Here is a 17207-nt window from a genome sequence, read left to right as displayed (position 1 = left end):
TCTGCGGGATCTTTCCTCAGGAGAGATGGCTGTCCTGATAAGACCGATCTGCATAGGCTCAGGAGGTTCAACAGTGGCAGCGGGAGTTAGGGGTCGTTGGACAAAAGGAGCTTTAGGAAGAACCCAGGATGTGGTAGACGGATTCGCTCTTTCAACACATCTCTCTCTTAGACGTCGATCTATTTGAATTACCAGTTCAATAAGATCTTCTAGACTTTCAGGGACTCCTACACAGGCCAAATCATCCTTTAGGGACCCCTGCTGGAGTGAACTACTCATGGCTTCTGCAGTTGCTGATCTCTTAGGGTCATCATAGAGTTGTCCCATGGCACCGAAGAGGGCATTTGAGTCACTTAACAGAGGGTTCCAGGTCTCCAGCCACTGATGTGCCCAGGTCTTAGGCTCTCCAGAGAGCAGAGAAATAGCTACCCCAACCATAGTTTGTTCAGAGGCATACATATGGGGTTTCAAAAGAAATAACAAACAACAGTCATTAAGAAAGGCACCATACCTTATTCTGTCACTGGAAAATCGCTCAGGCAGAGGCATCTTGGGTTCAAGGACCGGTGGGTGAGTAGCTGCAGCAGCAGAGTGGGCAGCAGAGTTCGCTGGAGCCACTGGGGCCGGATTAGCAGCTGCACCAAGGCCCTGGATCTGAGCCTGAAGTTGCTGATAGCCCCCTTGTAAGTCCCGAACTGCTTGAGTAAGCGCTGCCATTTGTTAGGAAAGCATATCAGAGGAAGAGGCTGCTTGGTCACCAGTCTTCATGGCGAGGTGATACTGTCAGATACCACGGTGACTCAGATGGTAATTAGCCTCCCCTGCACTTCCCACTGAACCCGAACACTGGATGTAGGAACAGTAACAGGCCCAGCTGAAGAATAGCAGGAGTGCCGCAAATAGTCTTTAACCACGGATAAGCACGTAATAGCAGGTACTGGATGTAGATAGAAGAAGTCGTGAACAGGCCGGGGTCAGAACCAGAAGATCAACATCAGAAGTCAAGCCAAAGGATAACCAAAGAGTAGTCAGGAAACAAGCCGAAATCAGAAGTCCAAGGATCACTAATCAGAAGTTCAGGAGCACTCAGTGTCAGTCAGAGATGATCACCTCACAAGCAACACACAAACATATACTTATTACACTAATACACACACATACATTTTGGGGGTAGTTGGGGGTTTTCACACATTCACAGAACTCACACTTACTTGCACACACGCAAACAACACTCTTTTCGCCAGGTGTACACATACACTAACCACACTGTGCAATACCTTTTTATGTTATTTTGGTGCTGTGAGAGATGCACTGGCAGAATCATTGTTTGGTGTATTTCCACCAGTGTTAAAGGTGGTGTACAATTTGTACCAGAAAAAAGGCCTGGTTTTGCAGCAGGTAATGCTGTTTTCTAGTTACTGTCTTAGAAAAAACTGGTTAACTGAGAAAAGATTAAATAAAAAATTTAGTTTAGTATTTTCAGTTCTCCAACTGTAGGTAGCTGCTTGATTAGGCTGCAGGTAAAGCAGTAAATAAAAAAGCTGTGGAATTACACAACAGGCGGTTGGTTGTTGCTCAAAGTGAAGGGTCACTCAGAGTGTTTTTTATTTAGTGGGTTTTTTATTGATTTTATAATGATTTACTATATATATACTGTATCTGCTTTGATATATGAATCAAATCTTAGGTTTGAGCCAAGTAAAAGCAGCAGATTTTGGGACAGCTATTGTCCAATGTTCAAGGTTGGTCTTTGTTCTATGTATATTGCTGGGTAAACAGTAAACACAGGTATTGTTACCCATCAAATATCCTTGGAATAAACAAACAGACAGCAGATAGACAATATACTCCTATGTACAACTTATTTGAGCACCAAATAAGACCTTCTACAAAGTTAATAAATTGTTTAGTTAGATCTTTTGTTTATGACAAAGGTTTGCACACAATATGGCACAAGTCAGTACTTGGTCTTTGGGGGGTTTGCCTCCACCATGTGTCAGTAGCTTCGCCTAGGACTCCTGAACGAGTGCCAGGCTATTTGGATCATTGCTTGGTTATCGGGAACCTGAAAGTCTTGCACCAAAGGTTGTGGGGCTTTCCAACTGTGCTGAATTGATGCAGAACTGGCTATGTTTGTGACTATAAGCATACAAAGATAAGTAAATCTATTTGATTCTATTATTACTTGTGTGTGTGTAAGTTACTGCTCACTAACAGTTTATCAGAAGGCTTTATCATTGATCCTGCATATGTATTAATATTTGTTATTAATGTCAATTAATACAAATTATTAATATTAATAAAAGTTCACCCCTTTATTACAGAGCGAAAGGTCTCTTAGAGGAGGGCACAGGGCAGGAAGGCTGCCTGCCTGTTAAGGAACTCCCAGAGGGGCTTGGGGTTCCTTCTGCCACTGAGAGGAGCAGAGGGAGAATGTGAACAGGTGTATGAGAGCTGAGAAGTCAGAGGGGCTTAAAGGAGAAGGAAAGGCAAAGTCACTTGGGGGTGCCAAAATGTTAGGCACCCCCAAGTGACTTAAATCGCTTACCTTCTACCCCGGGCTGGTGCCCCTGTACAGAGAGAACAGCACCAGCCCGGGGTAGCAGCGATCGCTTCCTCCTTCGTGATCGTTCGCACGCGCATGCGCAGTAGATTGAAAAACCAACTTTAACATAGAAGTCGGTTTTTCACTCTACTGCGCATGCGTTTGTCCAGGACAATTGGCTAGTGAGCGAATAGGAAGGAAAAAGCGCTCTCAACAGGTACCCCGGGCTGATGCTGTTTTCTCCTAACAGGGGCACCAGCCCGGGGTACAAGGTAATCGATTTAAGTCACTTGGGGGTGCCTAACATTTTGGCACCCCCAAGTGACTTAGCCTTTCCTTGTCCTTTAATGTAAGGCCACAACATTAAGGCTTAGGGGCACATTTACTAAGAAGTGAAGCTTTGCCTCGGAAAGCTTCGCCATACATACAATACTACGCTTAATTCATCAAAATTTTTGCTGCATCTAGAGAATACTGGTGAATTGTTATAAGCAAATTTTCACCAGCATATAGTTTTCTCTAGCGGATTTTCTCTAGCAGCACTATCTTTCAGCAAAATTCGCTAGCTTATGTTACATAGTTACATAGGGTTGAAAAAAGGCCATCAAGTGCAACCCTTACAAGTAAACCCACCGCACACAAACCTATACTGACCTATCTATACACTCAAATACATAAACTATATATACCAACATCAATACCAACTGTAGATTTTAGCACCTGTAAATAAATATATAATATATAATAACGTAAAGTAATCTAATAAGAGGAAGCTCTGATTTGAGTGAAACGCTTAGCTATAATTTAATTCATTTGATCACATCATAATTACAGTGTGTTTAAAGTTAAAATCGCATTTGCATTTAACTGCGGACTGCATGCGATACTAATAGGAAGCGCCATTTTATAAAGGAGAGAGAAGGTGAGGTGTCACAGATGAGAGTCGGTGGAGGAGTTGGAGAGGTGGAAACAAACAGAACACAAGTAACATCTATACTGGTGGGAGAAAGTGACTAGAGAGACAAACTTATTTGCGGGAGAAAGGAGAACTAGATGAAGTTCATAAGATAAAACTGGTGAATGCAGGAAACTATGGTCTCAAATTGGATGATATTGTTCTGTTTTTAACATATTATATATAAATCTTTACACTACACGTACTGTATATAATGACTGGGGGTTGACCCATAATTGTCACTGGTGTATGCTGGATTTTGGCTACTTTAACCAATTGTGATTGTGGATATAGTCGCTTAGGATACATAACTTGAACATCAGTTATTACAAACACTTGCCCAATTATACTGTTACATAAAACTAGAAGACTTATTTAGTGTTATAGAAATATTATTGCTAATGGCTGTGGAAACATCTATTTACATAATCACAATTCCGTTTGTTATATTGAAGGATTGGGACTTCTGCAAATTAATAAGGGCTGTTTTTACCAACATGCTAACAATCTGGCCACAACAGCATAAAAAAAAATCCTGCAAACATATAATCTCTCACTGATCCCACCAGAGTAACTGAAGTGGAACTTGTGTAGAATAAAAGGTTCTGCAGTCACCTTGAGAGATACCTCTCTCCTTTATGAGTTTTGGACTATTTTTAGTGATCCATTTTTGGAATTTTTGCCCTTATTGATTTACTATTTTTAAAAATCATAATTTTTGCAATTTGTAAACTTTCTAATATATATGAATTTAAGTAAGGTATTAATTGACTGTAACTACATGTGATTGTGAATTTTGGTAGGCTGGCTAGCCAAGTCATAACTTGTTTTAATGTAGTAGATATATTCAATACTAATAAATTGTGAAATTACCATAAAAAAACATATTTACCCAAGGTATCAACATATTTTTTTTGTATTTTTATCACAAAAAATGCAGTAAATATGTTGAATTTTCAGTAGCTTAAGTTTTATTCGGGGCAATTTGTTGTGACTCCAAACTTTGGAGTACCAAGACATAGTACCTATTTTTAAGTCACCCGAATGTGTACTTTCCAAAAATATATGGTTTTGGGGGGGGTTAATGTAGTTTTTTGTGTTTTTACGTTGGGGTAAAAACACAAAAATATGCAGCAAATGTGTTGCATTTTCAGTATCTAAAATTACCTCTGGTGCAATTTGCATGCACTAACTTCCTTTTGGGGTCTCTAAATGCCATATGCTTTGGTAATACTATGCAGAATTGGCATCAAACTGTTCAGTGGACCCTTGGCTTTCATATTTAGGATTTCTGTTTGGTACTTAGGAGTAGAAAGACTGTGGATTCGGCAGAATGTATACTTTTCAAAAATATATGGTTTCCTAATGATATGGGATTTTTGGATTTGGAAAGTATGCAATTTCTTTGGGTACTCTAACATTTGTTCCAAAAGTGGAAATGCACAAAAACTCAGCCAGATTTGGAAAGCTCAGGTTCTCCTGAAAAAAAGATATATAGTTTTCCTCCTGCCCCCACAGTAAATGCCCCTAAAATGTGAGAGCACAAAATGTTTACAAAACATCTGGCACTAAGGGAAACGGAAATGTGAAATTCTGCTGGCACTTAAAGGGTTAAGGAGAAAATGGCTTTTATTTCAGCCAGCAGCAGATGAAAAAGCAAAGTATACCAAAACAACAAAAATAGCATAGCGAATATAGATTTTGCATACATCTATGTATGACAACCAGAAGTCTGATAGCAAAAAAATGGAAAGGTATTCCTCCCACAATGCAAGAAATCCGCAATAAACTATGGTGGAAAATGGAAAAACTTACAGCACTAGTCAACAACTAGTCAGAATGGTAAACAAAGGAAAAGGAGGGTTTTTAATACTCTCTTACTTTTGCATACAAAGGCACATTATACCAAAGCTATGTAAGGCTAATGCCAGACGAGGAGTAGGGCAGATATTTTCGGCAATCGGAAAAGCGTTTGCTGAAAATACCTCCCTACGCCTCCTACATGTGCCTGTACCCGAATGAATGGAATACGCTCGGGTGCAGGCACATGTAGCCGAAATAAGCATAAAAACGTAAGACTTTAAAACTCTCACGTTTTTATGCGTATTTCTGCTACATGTGCCTGCACTCAAGCGTATTCCATTCATTGGGGCGCAGGCACAAGTAGGAGGGGTAGGGCGGAATATCCGCCCTACTCCTCGTCTGACATCAGCCTAAAAGGGATGTAGATGTAAAAAGCTTCATAGAGATTAAATTGCAGAAGTACAAGCAAAGCCTTGAGAAATGACAAAGAGCTACCTTGGGGGAAAAGCACTTACAGATATGGAACTGCTTAGGAGCTGTAACCCCAGTAGTGCTGGAATAAAGTAGCATGAAACTGCTTCAAAAAATCATTCATGGGTAGTGATGAGCAAATTTTTTCAGCAGGCATGGATTTGCATAGAATTTCCGCATTTCGCCATTGTTTTCGTGAATTGTTTCACCAAACTTCCGTGAAAATCTGCAGCAAAAAAATTAGTCGCATCAAATTGGGTGAGGTCATGTAAAAATAGACGTGGTCACATAAAATGGACATGTAAAAATGGGCGTGGTCACATAAAAAAAGGCGTGGGCGCCAAAAAAATATGCGGGCAACAAAAAAAAAATGGCGAGCATCAAACATGTTACGCGAATTTTACAGCAAAGCAGGACAGATTCGCTCATCACTATTCATGGGCAACTTAAAACTGCATTGACCACTGGGTGGCACGAATCTGTCAGTAAACTCTGCCTATACAGATTCAATGATTACAGTTCTCCCTGTTGTTAGTTTTAGTGATAAATATACACATAAGCAATTAGTAATAAATGGAGTGCACACAAAAATAGAAAAATTAAGGTTATTGACACACAAAAGGGCCCATTTATCAATGTACGATTGGTTACGAATAGAAAAAAAACGTACTTTTTCTTTTAGAACTGTGTGTTTTTTCTGCAACTTTTTCATACTTTGTGACAATTTGCTCAACGAATATGAAAGTTTTGGAATTCATTCACGCTTCAGTATCATGGATCTTTTGGCCAGGTTGGAGCTGCAGAGTGCCATTGAGTCCTTTGGAAATCATGCATCATGCACTGAAGTGTCAGAAAGGGTTTTGCACCGTTTATGATTGTTGGGATACAAAAGATTTTGTAAATTTTGCCATACATAAACGATCGTTTCAATATGAAAATTGCTGAACTTTCGGATCGTAAGTACGAAATTTCCGTATTCAAACAAAAAGAATTTTCGTGACATTATCGATCATCAGGAATGATCGAATTTCATAATTCGTACATTAGTGAATCGGCCCCAAAATGATGATGTAATAACAAAAGGTATAATATGTTAAAAAAGGTTAATCCGTATTAAAGGTTGTTGTGTTGTTAAAGGAGAAGGAAAGGGTACTAAAGTACCCTATCTTGAGGCATATCTCCAGTCCTGTTGATGCCCCGAAGTCTCCCCATATTCCGGTTGTTTTGAAGATCAGAAGCATCATAAAAATAAAAAAAAAAACACTGAGTTCTGTAAAGGAAATGCCCATCATGCCATGCTCCTGCACTAAGACCAAGACCAGTGTACATGCGCACTTGCCAGGACCATTGGGAAGCGCACGCGTATTATACAATATTTGTGAGTGTGCTTTTATACACTAGAGTAGGAGCGTTCACCCATAGTTCAAGTTCACGCATGGCCCTCCCACTACTGAGCGTGCACCAATAGCAACCACCACCATTAGCGGCTTGCAGTTGTATGGTGACCGTAAAACGCAGAAGAGGCATTTGTATGGTCCACTAGCACTCAGACAATCTAATTACTGGAACGCAATAGGTGTTTGTTGCCCTATTCTCTTAGCCTGCATTCTCCTAGTGCTGCAGAACCATCGCTACTGCCTCCAACCTTACCAATCCCTGCTTGTTCTAAGTGTGCTTCAGTCCAACTGCGCTGCCCATCCTAAAGCTACATCTGCCATCTGCTAACACTACTTTTCCTAAGCTGCTCTGCTGCACGCAAACAAGCATACTCAGGTCTAGAAGCACTTTACATATGCCAAAATCTATAAGTAAAGTTCAATTCATTAACCTGTAAAACATGCATCATACTATATACAGTTATTCAAGTTAATATAATATATTTTCAAGAATTATGAATATAATATGAATAACATTGTGCATTGTCATTTTAATAAAGATATAATTAATCAATTTTAAAATCGCGTTTGTATAGTGAAATATAGTGAAATATTTTAATTTTACAACTCTTCGGGGGGGTAGCATGTAAAAAAATAAACTTTTCTATTTCACATTATAATCATACTCCAGACACACTGGGGGGAATTCACAAAAGTGGAGATAGCCCTTTTTTGGAGTAAAAGTGGTGGAAAAACTGGTGGAAAACACTTTCTCCAGATTCACAAACAGAAATCCGCCTAAATTCTGACTCAACCGCCACTTTTCTGTTTTTGGTGAAAGAAAGACAATTTACAGACTTTTTTGTGAATTTGAGGTTTAAACGACATTTAAACAGCGTTTTAACGACATTTTTTCCCGACATTTTCAAAATGGAGTGAAGCTCAGTGTAACTCTGTCAGATCAATTCTAAGCTCTTCTGTTTTGTTTCCCCCAGTCTCCATTTCACACCTCCAGTAGGGGCCCCATTGGGGGATCTTTAAAGCGGACCTGTCACCTTAAGAAATAATTTCAAATTGTTTTCTATTGTGTTTGGCAAGCAAAATAAACTTTACTTACACTATATAAATTATTTTAATCTTATTTTCTTCAGCCTTGGAATTCACAATTGCAGCAAGCAGGCAGGGGCCATTTTGTGGACACTGTTATCAAAGCAGGCATTGCATCCTGCCAAAATCTTGTTTCTGTGCCCTAGTGCCCATGTCCATGCACTGGTTACACAATTAGATGGTGAGGAGGGAGGGGGAATGTAAGGAGGGCAGCGACATCTAAGAAGTTCTGAATTGAAAGTGAAAGTAACTGTCTGCCCCACCTCTATGCCTAAGGCATAGAGGCGGGGCAGGCATTATATGATTGACAGCTGGGATTTTAAAATGCTTTTATAATGGGTTTGGATGTGGTAATAAAAAAATTATTTTGGGTTTCATGTTTAATTTGAAAAGGACTTTTATTATACAGCTTTTTATGTCTGGGTGACAGGTCCACTTTAACATATTAATAGGGATTAGCAGCCTATTGTTAGGGGACAAGTTTTCTGTCTAATCCTAGAACAATAGGTGCAAAAAGCCTCATTAACATTTAAAAACAAGTAAAACACTGATTTAACAAAAAGTTCAATTTATATCTTATATATAAAAAAGTTTTACCTCACATTTGCATTGCTATGCTAGTTTTAGCTTAATGAATGAGACAATAATTACATTTTGAGTAAATAAATATATTTAAGCGTCTATACCTTTTGTCAAACCGCCCACTTCCGGTAAAGTGACAGGTGCCCGACCCTTTTCTGGTTTAATGTGTCAGATGCCCGCCCCTTCCGGTTTAAGCCCCACCCACTACACCCATCGATCAGCGCTTGAGCCCCGCCCAGTACACCCACAGGAATGTCACCACGTGACCTTGAGCAACCAATGGGATGGCTTATTCAAGGGGCATTACCACGTGACCCTGAGCAACCAATGGGATGGCTTATTCAAGGGGCATTACCACGTGACCCTGATCAGCCAATGGGGATGGATTCATGTATATTGAGGACATGCCCGGGCATGTATAGTGTTATGCCCGGACACGTCTGTGACTAAAAAAAAGGATTCTGCGCAGTGTGGTTATAGTGGTTAAAAAGAAAAGATGTAAAAGAATAGGTTAAATCAGCAAGATGTCTATGCACTGCATAAGCCTGTTAGAAAGAACTTTAAAAGAAACAAAGTTGTGGTTTCAGATATCGACTCACAGTTGCAAGCAGACCTGGTATCCATGATAGATTTGTTCAAAGAAAATGATGGTATAAAATATATTTTGACAGTTATAGATGTCCTATCAAAATATGCCTGGTGTTGTGGCCTGCGCAATAAGACAGGGACAGCGGTGGCCACGGCCTTTCAGAGAATATTTGAAGAGGATCACCGAACACCGCTTAAAATACAAACAGATCGTGGTAAAGAATTCTTGAATGAAGAAGTAAAGCAGCTTTTTGATAAATACAAAATAAGACATTTTGTTTCATCAGACACTGTGAAATGCTCTTTAGTGGAACGGTTTAACCGTACATTAAAGACTAAAATGTGGCGATATCTCACAAAACGTAACACTTTTAGATATATTGATATTTTGCACAACTTGGTATATAGCTACAATCAAACATATCACTCAACAATTCGGTGTAGACCAGCTGATGTTACAAAACAAAATTCATTAAAAATCTGGAAGAATCTTTACTATGAATATTTTTCTTCTAAAAAGATTAAACCCAAATTCAAAATCGGTGATGATGTCAGAATTTCTAAATATAAAGGAACTTTTAGTAAAGGGTATGAGCAGAGTTACACAGACGAAATATTCACCATTTACAATATAAACACCAGGGGGCTCAAACCACTTTATAAACTGAAGGATCTGGCTGATGACCCCATAGAAGAAATACAAAAAGTTCATCCAGATAAGAATCGCATATACAGAATAGAGAAAATTATTAAGAGAAAAAATATTGAATGCATTAATTTATTTTTTGTTAAATGCTTGGGTTACCCCCCAAAGTTTAATAGCTGGATTGAAGAGAATCAATTGACTGCTTTATAGACCATGGATGATGGATCATTCTATATGACCTTGCCCAGCAATGCATCCTCCAAGATATATCCTGACAACACCATATCTAATTACACAACTTAATTAGCAAAAAGTGTTGACCTTCGAGGGCCATGGGAAGTAGCCCTTACAGAAATACAATACCCCCACACATGGAACACATTTGAGCCACATGAAGGTAATTTCGTTATTGGCAAATTAAAAGAGTACCATATTCCCTGCCACACTTCTACTTTTACTACCTAGCCTCCCAAATCTACTACATACATTGGTGCCTTGCTCCTAATCCGTACAATCCCAATACACAACTCCAAGCCTCCATCCTCCACTCAATAGAAGGCCTAAGCACCTATCCTTATAGACACCACACAGATATGACCAACCTACCACATACGCTACTGACCCCACATAAAGCATGGACCACAGCCTTGAAAACTTTGCACCATCCTTGGCCACTTCTCTCACCCCAACTCCCACTCTGGGCTAACTCGCTTCTGCCCGATTTACAGGAACTACAAGATTATACCTACTGGCCACGACTGGGTTTTAAGAAACTTGGCGATCTAACACTTGGTCCTCAGTTTCCCACATACCAAGACTTACAAGACAGAGCCATAGGAAACCAGATACAATTCTATAGGTACCTCCAACTCAGGCACGCCTTTCACGCACAATTCCCCACCCTTCCCCCCACAATAACCACAGTAACCTTAGAGGACATCCTGCTCTCCCCATCTCCAGCCAAACTACTATCCAGGCTATATAAAGAGATTATGACATTAACTAAGCCACCCTTTGATCGAGCCTACCGCCTGTGGATGCAAGACATCCCAGAACTAACACAAGAACAATGGGAAGAAGCCACAGAAAATGCCTATAACTTCCTAATCCCAATAAAGGATAGGCTCATACAGTACAAATTTCTGCACCAAACCTACATAACACCCCTAAAACTGATGAGATTTGGGAGGAGACAGGATGACCTCTGCCCAAGATGTAAATCCCGCGGTGCCAACTTCTTTCACATGATTTGGTCCTGTCCCCCCATACATGAATTCTGGTCCAAAATAATGGAAACATTAGCAAATGAACTGGGTACACCGCAGATAGTAGACCCAATAACTTGCTTGTTAGGAGTCATAGACGAAATCCTACCCACCAATGCGGCCAGAGTTAGGCTGCGTACACTCATGTTCTACGCCAAAAAAACAGTAATTATGCACTGCATGGGAGACACCCTCCCCTCCCCAACATTTTGGAGAAGGCTGGTAGATGGAGCTCTTCCTCTTATCAAACTAACCTATGAAACAAGGGGCGCATACGACAAGTTTGACAAGATCTGGGAAAGTTGGTATAATCAAGATAATCTGGACGCATAGCTTATCCCCTTACATTAAGTGTGACTGACCCGACAGAACTAAACACAGCCACCTACACTGTGACAACTACAATGCCTAGCAATAGTTCCCTTGTCTGTATTGGCCTAAACCTGAATCGACACCATTTCAATATCAATATACTAAACACTGTTGTATTTTTGTTTTGTCATGTTGTAAAAACAATAAAAAATTTACCTTTAAAAAAAAAAAAGAGTACCATATTAAATCGGGGTATTATAACACTATTAATGAGGTTGTGAAAGCAATAAATGCGAGACTCGATAGTTTAAAAATTCCACATGAGCATATTAAACTGCATTATGATGATTTAGAAAGAAGCGTATCAGTATCTGAATCACCAATATACACTTTTGCACCCGGAGAAAAGCTTGCCCATATTTTAGGTATGGATGGTTATATAGCTCCATATGGTACCTCTCTACCAAAAGTCAAAAAGATTTATGCAGATATAAAAGCAGGATTTTACACAATGGTTGTAGTGGGCGACAGTTATGTACAACTTCTCCGGACTGTAGAAATCAGTGGTAAAAACAATGAGATAATCACACAGCGATACACACGACCAGATTACATACCTATATGCAAACAGCACTTTGTTTCAGTGGCAATTTCAATTTATTCGGACCAGTGTAAACCAGTTAAATTCAAGTACGGTAAATGCCTGGTGCGATTACATTTTAGACCCCGCAAGGAACTGTCATACTAAAAATGCTGTCCAAAAGAACGTATGGGGATCCGGCTGTATATACCCATTATTACATTACACAAAGTGGCCATGGGCTGGATGGGTTCCGCGGCAGTGAATATATGTATGGAGCAGGAATCGGGGGTCTCTTCCGCGTTTTTTTTAAGACTATCTCCCCGATTTTTCGAAGAGGCCTAGAAATTATAAAACCACATGTAAAGAATTCTGCAAAAACATAGTCAAAGACGCAGTTGCCAATGTCTCAACAGCTGTTATGGATAGAATAAACCTCCAAGCGCAAGAACAAGAAGGATCAGGCATTGCATACATAAGTAAAAAGCCAAGGAAATATAAGAGGCATTATAATTCAGCTTTCTTAACAATGGCAACCAATAAAAGCACACAACGTAAAAGACGCCGTGTGCAGAAAACAGCCAGACGTTCACCCGGTGACATCTTTTAAGAGAGCAACATGGCTTTTGTACACGACAGTTCTGATGAATGTGCTAAATCTGAACTGGACATCTTTCAAATACCTCCTACACAGACAAGTATTGAAAAATCCCTCTATGTAGAGTCTCAGCCCATAGCGGCACTTGCAGACAATGCGCCGCTGGAATTTTTTATATCAAGGAGTGGTGAATATTATTATGACCTAAATAACACACTCTTGTACATACTTTGTAAAATTGTTAAACAAGGGCTTTATCAATTACCCTATAGCCAGTCTCTTTAACCAAGTGGATATAACTTTGGGTGATCGACTCATTTCACAATCTGATAATCTATATACTTACAGAGCTTACATTGAAACCCTCCTCTATCTTCACAATTCACGGCCGGCTTATTTTATAAAGACACAGCCGGCCATCATCATGATAGGACACCTAATGGGGAAAATACAGGATTCAACAAAAGGGCCCAGTTTACAGCCGGCTCAAAAACTGTAGAAATTATAGGACCCATTTATGGTGATATTTTTAATTCACCGTGCCTGATTCTGAATGGACTTGATCTCAAAATTAAACTACCGTATATACTCGAGTATAAGCCGATCCGAGTATAAGCCGAGGTACCTAATTTTACCTAAGAAAACTGGAAAAACTTATTGACTCGAGTATAAGCCTAGGGTGGGAAATGCAGCCGCTACTGCTAAGTATCAATAATCAAATAAATAACTGATAAATAAATAATAGATAACTGATCACTGTCATTGTACTGGGGGTCAATGTCTGGGGTTACTGTGTCATATATTGCTGGGCTACTGGATCATATATTGCCATATACCATGTCATATGTCACTGAGGGCCACTGTATAAGTAAATACTTCAGTATCTGTTTGATACCTTGTTTGGGTCACTATCTTGAAAAGCTGGGGAAATTGTGTCATAGTTTGCTGGTGCCATTATATCACATAATTCTGGGGTCAATGTGATGTGTTTCTGGGCCACTGAGTAAAGGAGAGTTACATTGCTGGTCTGTGCAGTGAGTGACAGTGCTTTCCAATGTGGGGCATGCTTAACTAAAAGTTAACTAAAAGGTGGCCTTTCTCTTTAAGGGCATGATCATGTAAGATACAATGCCTGTAGGAAATGTATTCATTCCCCTAAAGCACAGTCAATAACACTTTAAATTGTGATTACCTCTGCTGCACTGATATTGTCACACTGTGCAGACCACACTGTGTAGCATGCATCCGTCTGGCAATCTCCAAGCCCGAGGTAATACGCGCAAGTGCGTGCGCACGCAAACACAAGCGCGTGCGTACAGCTACACATGGACACGGGAGGGGTGCGAGCAAAGAGCAGCCGGTGAGGACAAACAGGTACCGTATTTACTAGAATTGCGCGCGCGCAGTTATACACGGACACGCGTCCGTCCAAGGGTCGGGGGTAAGTATAAGACGAGGGTTACTTTTTGAGCACATTTTTTGTGCTGAAAAACTCGGCTTATACTCGAGTATATACGGTATCCAGAAATAAGGACGCTTTTTGTCTGATGACTGCTGATGCTGAACACTATAAAGTGCAAATATTACAAGCGGCCCTCTATGTTAAAAGAGTGCAGGTCTCTCCAGTAGTCAGAATAGGCCACAGCCAAGCGCTTTTGACAACAAACGCAAAGTATGCCATTGATCGAGTATCTCTGAAAGTATACAGTATACCTGCAGGCACAAGGATCACAAACCACGAAAATCTCTTTCTGGGGTAAATTCCTAAAACTGTAATATTAGGATTTGTGGATAATGATGATTTCAGTGGAAGCTACAAGAGGAATCCATTATGTTTCCATCATTAATTTATATGTTGACGGGCAACAGGTACCTGGTGGGAGAGGATTTCAGCCTACCTTCCAAAATGATGCTGCAATTCATGAATACATGGCCCATGTACACCTTTCTGGCAAGCAAAAATCAGATAATGGGATTTCAGTGGATCGTGAAGAGTTTATGAATGGTTTTACTTTATTTGGATTTGATTTATCACCAGATCAAAAACCCGGAGCACATTTCTCTCTAGTAAAGACGGGCAATCTAAGAGCTGAAATAAGATTTGCAGAACCTACACCAAACACCATTAATATGATTGTATATTCTGTAAATGCAAACATTATTGAGATCAATAATAGAAGAGAAATATTGTATGACTACAATTAAAAATGAATAACTTGGAAATTACCCACATTATGAAATCAGATACAATTGCCCAGAGAATGTTTATGGGTGTGTTTCCATGTGATTTATTACCGCGACATAAGGTCCAACAGAAGCCTGCTGCATATATTGTAAATACAGACAATTCACAACAACGCGGCCATCACTGGGTCTTAATTATTTTATGTGATAATAAGAACTCTATATTTTTTGATAGCTATGGGTTATCACCAGAAAATGTTGTATTTCCAAAGGATTTTATACAATTTTTAAAAAGAAATTCTACAAGAATAACATACCAAAATAGACAGCTACAGGATACTGTTAGCTCATACTGCGGTCATTACTGTATATTCATGTTACACCATATAGCCCGTGGTGTGTCTTATAAAAAATGTATTAAAATTCTTTAATAGTGATTTTAAAAGAAATGATAGAATAGTAAAACATTTTGTAAAGAAACGTATGCTGTATTTAACATTTAGACTTAGACAGTGTTGTCATAACAATCAAACATGTATACCGTATTGTGAAAACACAGCTATGATCTGTAACTGATACTATTAAACTATACAATAAACATATTTATTAATGGCCAACATTTGTGTGTATTTTCTAAAGCAAAAGTGATACATGCTAGTTTGAGATGCAAACCTGGGTTTCCCAGATTGTAAAATTAGGGGGGTTGTCAGTGAACATATTAGGGAAGTGTGACCATTCAAATATATAATCACTAATGCCAGATGGCCCTTTGGCCATCGGGAACTGACCAGAAACAAAAGACAAAAGCACATATGCTATATCAATTATATTAGCAATAAGTACCCCCTGTGTCTGGGAAATATGACCTCGGGAACTGACCAGAAACAAAAGACAAAGCACATATGCTATATCAATTATGTAAGCAATCAGGACACCCTGTGTCTGGGGACTCTTGACCACAGGAAAATGATCAGGGACAAAAGCATATACAAATTAGAAACATATGTTTAAATGGTATCTAGTCTAATTAATTATAAGTTGAGGAGGAGTGTTAAATATGGTAATATCTAAAACTTATATTTAAGCAGACCCAATAGCAGTGCAGATAGTTTTGGGGCGTAATTTAGGCCTACCCAATCGCAAAAACAAGATATCTATGGGCGGTAATACAGGTTGGACATAAATACAGCGTACCATGAGACCTGGACAGTACAAAAGTTTTATTCACAGAAACATTTTTCTGACGATAAAAAAACAAGGTATGTATTATTTATTTTATATATTTTATATTTTTATACTTTATTAATTGCTATATATATTTTTGTAATTGCTATATACAGAACATTTTAATCGCATTTATTTCTTAAAATTAATTATTATTTAGTTATTTGATGGCTTTTGTTCCATATTTTATGCAACTAAAACTTATTAAAATGTTATACTTTTATGTTCTGTTTAAACAGCCTGTTGTTCACACATGATGGTTTCCTAAAATTTAGGCTGTTTTTCAGACAGGTTATTTTAGTATATATTATAAGGATAACGTCCCAGCATAGATTTATAAGTCTGTTAAATTGGTGTAAATAATGTTAGTATAACTTCAATATTACATTGACTCATTTTTATTTGTATTGTGTTGTATTTCTAGATGTCTCAACACAGCGCTAATAGCATGTTTAACAACTTTGGGGACATTACAGATTCTCAGTTAGGTATGTTTTTACTTTATCTTTCTATGTAGCTATCTATCTATTTATCTATCTATATATCTATCTATATATCTATCATCTATCTATGTGTCTATCTATCTATCTATCTATCTTAACTGTATGTTTGATACAGTAATCATTGTTTAATTAGTAAACTTGCTATCTTTTTTTTTTTTTATTTATTAATTCATTTTTGTTATAGCGGCTGTTATGGATGTTGTATTACCACCATTGCCCTATTCACAAACAGAAGATATTTTAGGAGTAACAGCTAGAGGTAAGCGTACTGTATTGTTTGTACATTAATCACCATTATTAGTATAGGGCTCAAATATAATGTATGATATCATAACCACGGCGCTTAGAAAACTATATTTTTATTTTAGACCTAAACATTCTTGACTGTGCAACTCTAAAAGAGCCCGGCATTGAGATCATTGCGCATAATGTTGAGAGCCGGGCAACACACAAAAAACCATCACAGAC

The 17207-nt window shown here is 38.8% G+C and overlaps 1 long non-coding RNA gene across 1 annotated transcript; it reads left to right on the top strand.

Moving 5' to 3' along the window:
- The first annotated feature begins 16179 nt into the window (after positions 1 to 16179).
- On the top strand, positions 16180 to 16998 carry LOC116408312. The gene is made up of 3 exons (XR_004220864.1): positions 16180 to 16271; positions 16661 to 16724; positions 16924 to 16998. It is a non-coding gene; the product is annotated as an uncharacterized LOC116408312 (long non-coding RNA).
- Positions 16999 to 17207: the final 209 nt, after the last annotated feature.

Source organism: Xenopus tropicalis, chromosome 1, assembly GCF_000004195.4.
Source record: "Xenopus tropicalis strain Nigerian chromosome 1, UCB_Xtro_10.0, whole genome shotgun sequence".
NCBI lineage: Eukaryota > Metazoa > Chordata > Amphibia > Anura > Pipidae > Xenopus > Xenopus tropicalis.
Note: the sequence above shows the minus strand (reverse complement) of the source record. Positions and strands in the feature narration are given on the sequence as shown.